The sequence below is a fragment of the Ambystoma mexicanum genome, chromosome 1q (assembly GCF_040938575.1).
Source record: "Ambystoma mexicanum isolate Mex_15411 chromosome 1q, UKY_AmexF1_1, whole genome shotgun sequence".
Classification (NCBI taxonomy): domain Eukaryota; kingdom Metazoa; phylum Chordata; class Amphibia; order Caudata; family Ambystomatidae; genus Ambystoma; species Ambystoma mexicanum.
In genome coordinates, this window is record NC_090922.1 from 919,130,729 (window position 1) to 919,142,842 (window position 12,114).

The following is a 12,114-nucleotide window of genomic DNA, read 5'->3' on the forward strand; positions in this document are numbered from 1 at the left end:
CTGCTGCATGGGGCATGTTTGTGCTCTGTCCTGCTTTTCTAAGTAGAAATTTCAAAGTGGTGGCGTTCAAAACAGGGGAACATTTTTGGATGGCAGTCAAACAATTTAATCTTAATGATGTGTTATTTAAATAGTGCCTTAATCCAAAGCGCTTTACAGAGCACATATTTGCATACAATATCACCGAACCGAAATTGGTACTCATTTATCGACCTCGGAAGGATGAAAGGCTGAGTTGGCCTTGCCGGGATTCGAACCTGCGACCTGCAGATCACGCTCAGATCACAGCAGTGAGCGCTCAACCTGCTGAGCTATCTTACCAGCATGAATTTAGAATGTATGAAATATGAATTATGAATGTATGAATTTATAATGTATACTTGCTAATGCACGCCATGATCGAATTTTAATTTCAACAATGTTGTTTCTTGATCGTTGTGGGATGTTTTTACCCATGCATCCAAGCCCTACCATAAAACTGTGCAGTACTGGCATGGAAAACATCATGATGGCCAGAACTCCCCAGAGAGTGCACAGGGAAAACATGAAGAATAGACTGCCACCCATTTTTGCCTATGTTGTGAGCACAGGAGGGCACTGCCTAAAACCACCATTGGGCTACACACACAGTTGCCTGAAACCATTGGGAATGGCAATGCTGATTGCCAAAAAGCAACTCAGAACTGTGGGGAATTCATTTTCTTAATCCCAAAAATGGTTGCATTACCAGTACTCACCACTATCAGAAAGCCGGCGTTTTAAAACCACCAGACCTTTGTGTAAAACTGAACAAATGAAACAAAACCAGGCCAAGGAAAGACTTGCTAAGAGGTGGATACAATGTAAAACTATATTCTGAAATGACTTGAAGGAAGTAATTATTTATTGTATATGTAAAAATTGTCAGTTTGATTTGAATGTAGAAAACTGGGAACAAAAAGTGACATTTAGCTGAAACCTGGCTTAATGAAACTGAATTCTGCCTGACAACTACCCCCGACAGGAGTTGAAACTGGATCAACAGCTGTGTTCCCAGGCCTGGCTGCCAGGCCTGGCTGCATCCTGAGGTCACATGGCCCTGTTGATTGAAAGGGGAGTGGCAGCTGGGGACTACAGGGAGTTGAACAAAGGCCTGTCCTGGACTCAGGCAAAGGTTATATTGGGGGCGTCGTAAAATAGCTTCCTCTTGGGAGAAACTGGGGGCAGCTGTGCCTCTGTGAACAAGCTGGCTTGGGGGAAGTGGATAAACCAGTTATTCCACCCTGTGATGTGGGAAGCCACACCCCTTTTTGACCAGAGCATAATTTTAAAAAGATAGATAACTCATAGTGCGGACTTGTCAGAATTATATAAGTAATGTCATTATTTTTGGGATTTTTCTGTGAACATTTTAAGAGGCGTTAGGACCCTGTGGTGTATTCTGGGGGGTTGCTAGCGGAAAATAGGGTCTCACTCCAAATGTATGCATGTTAAAAATCTATAACCCATATCCCTGGTGCACATTTGTGTAAAATCTGGAAAGGTTTAGAGGTCGTTATCTGGATGAAAAGGGGAGAATTCTGTCATCAGTGGACACGACATCGTACAAAGACACGGATCGGATGGTTTGGTGCTACAGAAAATATGTTAACTGGACCTATAATATTAGAAAAATGGTACATAGATAACTATGTATTTGGGTCAGAAATAGATTTGTGTGCAATCTGACAAGGGGAGGTTCCTCTGACCATAAAACCTACAGCATCACCCTAACTCACATTTCCTTCCCCCAATCAAGGGAGAGAGGAGGAATTGGCCAATGATAAGTGAGAGGGGCAGGTTTAGGTATGACCAACGCACACACCCACTTTCCAAAACACATAAAAAGAGACTGCTGGGACAGGTAGAGACATTCAATTCCATTTGCTGCAGAGCATGCTGACCAACGACTTCAAATCCAGAGATCCAGACTTCAAATCCATCAATCTCCAGAACCTGTAGCAGAAATTAACTCCAGAATTTGTAGCAGAGAGGCCTGAATCCACCAGCTGAATCCTCTTCAGCAGGCCTCAAAACTAACCAAACTATTCAACAGCCGGGCGAGCTGTTTGAAGTTTTGCCGAGCATTTTTGCAAGAACCTGTAGCAGTACCCAGAAAGCAGTGTTACATCCAGAGTCCAGAGAGGCTAGACCAGCAGAGCAGAGCTGACCCAGATCGCTGTGAGCAGAACCGGTGCCTGATTGACCCGCCGAGCAGACAGAACCGCAGCCGGACGTGTTGACCAGATCCGTGACGAGGCCTAGTTCAAATTTATATTGTGAGTACCTAGCAGAACTGTGCAGAACCAATCTCTTAGTTAAAATAATCTAATCCAAACTATTTTAACCTAAGTAGAACTGCCTCCGAGAAATCGTGTCATCTGTCAATTTTAAAGCTGCACAACTGTCACCTGTCAATTCTGCAGCTGCAAGCTGTCACCTGTCATTTTGAGTTTACTTTAAATCTGAAAAACTACCTTTATTTAATCGTCCGTATCTCTGGAACCGGTTGGGCTAGGAACGACATTTAACTTTCATCTGAAAGCCTAAAATCTAGGATTTCCAACGAACCTAGAACCGACTTCCTACTCCTTATAATTATTGCGCAATCACGATTTACGCACTCGCAAAATTTACCGCGATTTGCGATTTTGGCTCAATTTCTCCACTTGTCAAAATAGCAGCTCCATTCTTTCTTTTGTTAAAATCCGTTTGCAACTTGGTAATAACTCATAGAGCATCGCTAAAGTGAGCCTGAACTAATATAAAGTAGCCATCACCTACCCTGAACCTCTAGAGGGAATTAAAAGCAATTTTAGCACCTTTTCACTTCCTTGCAAACCACATTAAAGTAATTCGCCTGTGTTTAAAACTCATCCCTGTTTTCCCTAAGCTTGCTGGGAGAACTGGAACTGTGTATTGCATTATAAAGTGTGATTTGTTGGGATTCTTAAAGACTGTGTGCTCTCCTTCCATTCTGGTATTGCATAGGGGGGGAGTGAATTGTCAAAAGAAAAAGTGATCATATTACCTTTTGCTAAAATCATAACAAGTTATTTCTGTACTGCATTTTATTCCACCTTGCGTTTCCTTGAACCATATAAAGCATTCTTTCCCACCTTGTTCTTCTGTTCCTATTCATAGTTACCTCTTGCTGATTACTGCTCATATTCACAAGTGTAATATCCATTATCAATTTATTTATAGAAGTGTGATATATATATTGTTTAAATTTTCAAATAAACCTTTTAATTTGCAAAACAAACCTACTTCTTGGCTCAGTGGGGCCAGGGGGATTCTAAGAGGGGGGTGTTATACAAGGGTTGTCATTCAGAGTACTAAACTGGATATAAAAATACATCAATAAGGGTTTTCCTCAGCATCCCAGACTAGGCATTGACTTAGCTGTAGTGTTGATTGAATATCGCTTACAAAAGTGGGGGTTCGGAGCCGGGATATTCTGGGTTAGATTTACCACTTGTGCAGATTAATACAGTGTGCCAACTGACCAGATACACACATCCGGTTAGATCACCACGCTGTTTTACACTGTGAAACCATCCCTCAAAGGAACGCTCTAAGGAAACGGTCTGTTTTGCAAAATAAAATACAAACTTCTGTAAGTCAGGAAGGAACTCAAATTCCAGAATGACGACCTTGGTAGATATGAAAATAGCCAGAGAGCACTTCTTACATAAGCTATTTGTGAGAGGTGAGTGGACTCATCAGGACCAAACAGTCTGGTTGCAGGCAATCGCGCAACAGGTCACTGAAACAGGGTCAGATATATGGGGAGATCAGGGTCCCCTACATGTGGCACTGAGTGAACTATATATGGCCCCTAAAGCCAAAGATGAACATAATAAGATTGCCAGGATAGCGGCATATTTATATCTATATATGGGAGCCATGCAGGACAAATGTGCTGAAGGCCAAGATCTGGCAAATAGGCAACAGATGGCGTTAGAGAAGGCCCAATCCGTTCTGGACTCATTGAGCAGAGGCTGCTCAGGAGCCAGGAGTCAGAAAAGGACAGCAGACAGTACATCACTAAAATAAAGGAGGATATGGATGTGCTGCAACAGGAAAAGGCGGACCAGGATACCAGATTTCTGGCCTTGCAGAAGGAGTACCAAGAAGGTTTGGACTCCCTACTGCAGAGCCAGAAAAAGCTGGAGCAACAATTAGATTTCAATAGGGCATGTGCCGAGCAGGTAGTCACCCTGCAAAGCCACCTAGATAGGGAGAAGGCAGAGAGCAATAAACTGATTGTGAAAGACCTGGATACCCAGGCAGAGTTTGACCAGGAGCGCCAGAAAGCTGGTGCCTTCCAAAGGCAAAGGGGCGACTTGGGGGCACAGATGCAGGCTCTTAGTCAGGAAAGGGATACCTTAGGCCAGGAAGTCTGCCACTTAAAAAGGGAAATGGAAGAAAATCACCTGGCCCTCCAGGGACTGGGTGACCTCCAAATAGAACACCAGAACTTGTTAGAGCACACCAGGAGGGTGGAGGATGCTCTGGCAAGAAAGGAGCAGGCCGGAAGGGATGGGACTGAGGAGGTAACCCTCCTGCAGCAGAGACTGGCCCAGTACTCCAGGATCAATCAGGAGGCACAGAGAGAAAATGAGGCTCTCTGTCAGCACAATGATAGGCTCCAGCAACAGGTAGCCAGGCAGGAGAGACTGATAGAGTCTAGTAAGGCCTTAACTGAGGAACTGAAAGCGCAGGCTCTTGCATTGCAACAGGAAGCAGGGGCGGATAGAGATGAGGTTCGCTGGGAAAGAGAAACTCCTGAGCATAACCTCAGGAGCCTTAGTACCAGAGGCCTTCATCTCTCCCAGTCCCTGGACTCTGCCACCCCCATGTCCCCTCGCGCACATGAGCCCAGGGCCACAGAGATGGCAGATTACTATCCAGCTAGAAGTATGGGGCTCATAGGCCAGTACCTTCCAGGAATGGATGGGCGGGCATCCGGGTATGGGCACCCAAGCACAGTGCAATTTAGTGGGGAACCCCAGGAGAGTAGGCCCATTAAGGGCATCCTGAAAACCTCTGCCCAGTTAGGTCAGTGGGGGGAATACCCAGCAAATCCTGGTAGCAAGGAGGGATCTGAAGACTCCTCTAAGTGTCACAGGACACAGGAGACCAGGTCCCAACATTCTGCCAGCCATTCCCAGGCTCGCAGAATCCGGGAAAACCTGGAAGATCAGACGGGCACCTCTGGGAGTAGCGCTTCTGAGTCGGAGGATGAATGGACCAGGGTTACCCGAACCAAAAATGCCAATAAGGCAAAAAGGGCCTTGCTTAAGGACCCATTGAAACAAATAAAGGCAATAAGGAGTGTCATCACGCCTTATCATAAGAACGCCAAGTATTCTGTTTGGGAACACTTGGAGCTCTATGAGCAAATGATGGAGACTTTCCATTTGAAGGACAGCCAAAGCTGTATTCAATATGTAAAGTGGACCTTCTCACCAGAATACTCCAGTTTCTTTGCGGGGCTGGAGGATCAAAACCATTCAAGGTGGTCCACATACAGGGCGGCCATCTTGAAACATTTTTCTGTGCACAGAAATCCTCAAGAGGCGAGCAAGGCAGCCTACAATTTGCAATGGTGGGAGGATCAGGCCCCACAAGAGTTTGTGCAAGAATTAAAGCGTGCTTTTGCGCAGACCACCAGAAGGGTGCGCACGGATAGCAGAGAATTTATCAATACGTTTTTCCATGCCTTACCCAAATACATAATGACCCAGCTCGTGAGAGATTTTCATGAGAAAAGATCTTTAGACTGGGTCATTGAACAGGCTACCCGGATCTATGAGGTGCAGAAGCCAATCGAAAATAAAAATAACGCGCCGAAAAACCCCAAAACCAACAGCACCCCTGCTGCTGCCAAGGTGGCAGAGGTAAAGGTTGCCCCCGTTTTAGATTTGGAGATGGGGGGGCCTAAAAACCTGCCTGCACCAAATAATTCACAGCCCAGAAGGCCCTCGGGCCAGTCACAGACAGGGAGTCGAGGAGGTAGTCCCACAAATGGGGTCCCCCGCTTCCCTGACTATGTAAGTACCCGGTACAAGGGAAACCGACCAATCCTGGGTTATGTGTGGACTCCTCCAGCCCAAGGGGGGGGATCCAGCCAAGCACCTAACCCAGGGAACTTCCCTCCCAACTTCCCACAGGAGGGCAGAAATTCTCCAAATCCTGGGCAGAACTTTTTCCCCAGGTATCCACCCAATTTCCACCCCCAAAATCATCCATCCTTCTTTCCCCAATTCCCTGAGCCCAGACAACCTAATCCGAGAGAGGGGAGGCCAAGGGTGGAGGGGTACCAAAATCTTCCCAACCAGGGGTACTACCAGAGGAGGGATAGCTACCCTTCCCGGGATCAGCCCAGGGGAGAAAATAAAGCCCCGTATCAGCCTGAGCGGGTTTCACAACTTGAGCGGCAGGTCCAAAATATGGCACGGGATCTGGGTCACATACTGAGGGCTCAACAGAACCCTCAGATGAGCATGCCACCGCAGAATGCCCCAAACTCTGGACCTGGTGCTCCAGAACAATGACGGGGGCAGTACCCCGATAACCCACCGGTTCCCAGGGAGGAGGCACAAGGGGAAGGGGGGTGTAAAGCCTTGGAGGAAGCTTCCTTCCCAACTTGTAAAAAGCCCCTGGAAAACCAGGAACCGTAAACAAAATCTCCTACCCCTGAAAGTCTGCCACCCAAGGAGCAGAGAGGAGGTAGGAGAAACAAAGGACCCAAACAGACCCACTTTGTGGAGGAGGTACAGGTCTTCCAATTTGAGGGAGAGGGATCCTCAGAAGATCCTGGGAAAAGGATCTTCTCCTTCAGAGATGGGGGAACTCCTCCCAAGGAAAAATGGGTCCCAAGGGATGCCAATTCAGACTGGGGAGATGTGGAGACTGAGCTACCGCCACCCATCATCTCATCCCAAAACCGACAATACCAAAATCCAGTGGGTCAAACCGATCCTGAGGACTGCCACCAAAAAGGGGGGGGTGGCCAAGAACCCAAAACCATTTCCAGTTGCCAACTTTTTCTTTCAGATTCCCCAGGCTCTCTACAGAATTCTGCCCAAATCTCTTCGCTAGCAATGTCCAAAACCAGAAAGTTAGCCCACCAGTTGTCCAAAAATGTGCATTATCTGTGCCCCCTTGAGGAAAAGGAGGGAAGATATTATGCCCCGGTACAAGTACAGGGGCAGGGTACAATTTTGGCACTGGTGGACACTGGATCCCAAGCTACCCTTCGGTCCAAAAGGGCCTTTGGTGAACTAAATGCAGGAAGGGGGGAGAATTACCGTATTCCTCTCACCTCTCTTCCTGGACAACTGCAGAACTTTGACGGGAAGGAAATTCCTGTCGAGGGGACTGCAGATTTGGACATCAAAATTGGGCGACACAAGGTGAAACACCCGGTCATAGTAGTGACTCCAGAGGGCACCCCTTGTTTAATAGGGAATGACCTCCTGAGAAGGTTGTCACTCCTAATAGATTGTGTAAACAAGGTCCTCTGGACCCAGACTAGCCGACCAATAAAATTAAAACAGAGTGTCAACCATGTTAGTTTAAACGGCACCTGCCACATGGTTGAACAAAAATCTGACCAAGTAGAATTTCACTTCCAGAACAACCAAACTCCAGACGTGACAGTAATAGCAGTAGGACAACAGACTGGTGATGGGGGGTCCTCTCTATTTCTGAAAATCAACGTTCCTTCCAGTTTAAGGTGGTATTCCACACTGGAAGGAAACACCCTGAAATTCTTTACTAATCCACAATCAGAAACTCCCACTCATATTGTCCAGAAAGATGTGAAATCAGCTCAGAGCATGGCTGATATTCAGCAAATTGGAGAGCAGTTGTTCATCCCTGTTCAGTTAAATGATGGGAAGGACTCTGTTCTCGCTCGAGTGTGTGTGAACAACGGTAAGAGCTTCATCAGCGAAGCCATGTTCCGCCAACTCCCAAAAGGTCCAGCCATTCCCACATTCAAACTGATAGACAAATGGGAAATGGACCTGGAAGCACCTAATTCCAAACATCTCCTGCCAAGCAGGTGTATGCTCAAAATCTCCATTGGCAACAAGAGCATAGTCCATAATTGTTGGGTCGTGCGAGACGTCACTGCCGCCTTTTACTTAGGCAGTGACATTCTCAATCGCTTTGCCATTAGTTTGGACCTAATAAACTTCAAAGCTTGGTCCCGATCAGCGGATAATCCCATGGGCTTTCATGATCCAGAAAAAGCATTTAGGTCAGCTCAATTGCTACCTTATGCAGTTGAAATTCAGATCAAAGAGGAAGTCACCATCCCAGAAAGGACCCGACAATTCTCCCTGGAAGTGAAAGTTAAAAGAGGACAAAAATTGAAAAACCCTGATGCTTATATACATCTAAATGCTTCTCTCCAACAGCAAGGGTTGGGGGTAAACCCAACTCCATTCGTCAACATAGAACATGACACCATTCCAATAGAGGTGGATAACAGCGACTTAAAGAGTATTACTCTAGCCGCAGGCATCATTATTGGAATGGCGGTTGATGACCGACATTTTTCCATTGATCTAGGAAATTAACTGTTAGGACCAATCCCCAAGGACTGTTTTGACAGTGACAGTGATGACAATACAACACCAGACAGTATTTTCACCCGGCATGGGGGGAACTTCCTGGTGTACACTTCCTGCCCTTATGGTAAGGAAGATGTGACTTGTGACTTCAGGAGGGATGAGGTGATTTTCCAGGTCCATGAGGGCTGCCTTTCCCACCAGAAGCCTCCAGTCCAAATCAGCACTCTGACCAGGGACTTCTCCACCCAGCTGGATGAGGCAGCTGAGATAGCCAAACCAGAAGTCTTTCCCGGCTTCAGGCAGATGGTGGAAGAGAGGGTCAACCTAGCTGACGCCTGTGTGACTCTGGAACAGAAGCAAAAGTTGAAACAAGTTTTCTTGGATTTCCAAGATCTCTTCGCGGTAGACTCATATGACTGTGGTCGCACCGACATCCACACCACAACAATTCCCACGGACCCTGGAATGACTCCAGTGTTTTTGAAGAAATATCGCTTGCCCCTCGCATCCATGGAGTCCCTTACTGAAATAATTAAGAACCTTGAGTCCCGGGGAATAATCCGTCCAGTCCACAGCACTTTCAATAATCCGGTGCTGGGAATATGGAAGCCAAACGGCCAGTGGAGACTCTGCGCCGACCTTAGGGAGCTCAACAAACGGGTCCATACTTCTCGATGGCCTCTGCCCTACATTGACCAAGGGCTGGCCCAGATTCAGGGGTCACAGGTATTCACAGCAATAGACCTGACCAATGGATACTGGACCGTGCCTGTCAGTAGGGAGGACCAGTACAAACTGGCTTTTACCTTTGGGGGCCAGCAGTACACATGACCCGGCAGCCCTTCGGATACCTCAACTCCGGCAATGAATTCAACATTTTGCTACATAAGGCCATGCCCGACCTGGGTGCGAGGGGTAACCTGGCTTATGTAGATGATGTCCTCATCAAAAGTTCATCTATGGAGGAACACATAGCGGAGATCCGTTATGTTCTGACACAGTTGAGGGCCGCCGGAGCAAAACTTTCCTTTCAGAAAGCACAGTGGTGTAGAACCCGTGTTAATTTCTTGGGGCATGAGATTACTCCTCAGGGTCTCTGTCCCCAAGAAAAGAAAGTGGAAGCACTCCAGAAACTGAAAGACCCCACAACTCTGCGGGAACTAAGGAGCCTCCTTGGACTGACTAATTACAGCAGAAAGTTCATTGAAGGCTACGCAGAGATCACTAGATCCCTGATTCATCTCTTGAAGGGGGGGGTCAAGTGGGAATGGGGTCCAGAACAATCCGAGGCAGTAAGACAACTCAAAAGAAGCCTCCCACAAGCGCCTTGCCTAGCTTACCCTGTAAGAAACAAGGAGTTCTTCCTCGAGACGGGGTTCTCTAATACGTGCTTGACGGCAGTATTATACCAAAAACATGACAAGGTCAATAAAGTAATCTCCTATGCGAGCAAAACTTTATCCTCTGTGGAGGAAAAATTCAACGATTGTGAGAAGGCACTCCTGGCAACGGTGTGGGCATTGAAGAATTACCGCCCGTTTATCCAGGTGGAACACATCATAGTGGAGACTCCACACCAGCCTCTGCAATATCTCCAAAGTGATAGAATCCAGGCCGGAAATGTGAGTAATTCCCAAATTACTTCCTGGATTCTGTCAATGCAAGGCTTTCCTGTGGAGGTCAGATATGGCCAAAACAAGAAGAGTCCCCTCGCGCAAGGTCTGGCTGACTTGCATGATTGTGCCAGAGAAAACTGTCTCGAGGACGAAAGTCTAAAAATCAAGGACAACATGGAGGCATACCTTAATTCCCCACACAAAGTCTTTGAAGAAGACAAGTGTGAGGGAATGCCCACTGTCTATGTGGATGGATGCTCTTACCATGTTGACAACGACGGGGAGAAAGAACTGGTGGCTGGCGTAGGGAATGCATGGTTGAAGGAGTTCCCAGAACCCTCCGCTGGATACAAAATTGGTCCCCGAAGTAGTCAGGTGGCAGAATTGATGGCTGTGAATCAGGCCATCCTCACTGCTGTACAGCATCAACTCCACGAACTGGTCATAATCACAGATTCGGATTATGTACGGAATGGGTTCGTGGAGCACCTGGTCAACTGGAAAACCAGAGGCATGTTATGCGCTAATAACAAACCCCTGAAACATGGGAAGTTAATCCAAAATATCGATGATCTGGTCACATCGAATGGGATGAAAATCTACGGGAAAAAGATCAAGGGTCATTCCAAAGTAGAGGGACCAGACAAAACTGGAAATGACTTAGCTGATCAGCTGGCCAAAACCGGGGCCATCCAAGGGGATCTAATTGAAATAGAGTCCCTGTTGGGGGAAATCCAGGTCACTGCCATCACTAGGTCCCAGACAAAGGCTCACAATGATCTTTCAACTGCACAATGGAGTAAGGAGACCCCGGATGCTGATTTAATTACAGCTCAGAAGGGGGATCCAATTATTGGTTAGTTTTACCAACACCTTGAGGACTCTGAGAACTTTCCCCTGACGGATACCGATTACATTGGGAAAGAGGACCTAAGAGTGTTGATGAAATGTCCAAAAATGTTCCGAATCCAAGACGGTTTGTTGGTAAGGAAATCCCAAGCTGGCCATGATCAGTGGGTGGTTCCTACCTCATTCTGAAGCCTGATGTTAAGTCACGCCCATGATGCGGCCACCGCCGGTCATAGGGGGTTTCACACAACACTGGAAATATTAAGAGAGGTTGCATACTGGCCACACATGCGGCAGGACCTCGACCAATACTTGAAGGGGTGTCTTGTGTGTGCACAATTTCAGCCATCATCCCTCACACACCATGCGTCTCTCCAAAAGAGGGGGATGACACTGCCATGGTCAGATTTGCAAATCGACTTTGTAGGCCCTGTGATTCGCTCGTCTAGAGGAAACAAGTACATGTTGACCGTTACATGCTTGTTTACCAAGTGGGTGGAATGTCTCCCAGCCCCAAACTGCAAGGCAGAAACAGCAGCTGACCTGATGATTAACCACATCTTTTCCCGTTTTGGTCTACCTCAAAGGATTGAGTCAGACAGAGGTAGCCACTTCACCAGTGAAGTAATGACAAAGATGTGGGAGATACTGGGGGTTAAGAGGAAGCTACACATTCCTTACAGGCCAGCTTCTTCTGGAACAGTGGAGAGATACAACCGAACCATTGTGAGCATATTAAAAAAGTTTGTGGCAGATTCTGGGCCAAGTTGGGATGTCCGATTACCTCTGGTCCTAATGGCCATCAGATTTACCCCTTCATCTGCAACTAAAATGTCACCATTTGAGTTGATGACCGGACGCAAGATGGTGCTTCCCCAGCATTTGCTCTACAGAACCCAAGAGCAAACGTTGATAAATGCCTCCACAACTCATGAGTATGTGGAGAATTTAAGGAAACACCTCCAACATGCTTTTGCCTATGCTCAGCGGAATCTAGAAAGATCAGCTGATAGCATGAAAACCCACTACGACCTGAAGAC

At 46.9% G+C, this 12,114-nt stretch overlaps 1 protein-coding gene across 2 annotated transcripts in view; it reads left to right on the forward strand.

The window, feature by feature from the left end:
* Positions 1 to 12,114, forward strand: part of OLFM3 (olfactomedin 3) — an 886,642-nt gene that overhangs the window by 467,553 nt on the left and 406,975 nt on the right. The window lies entirely within an intron of this gene.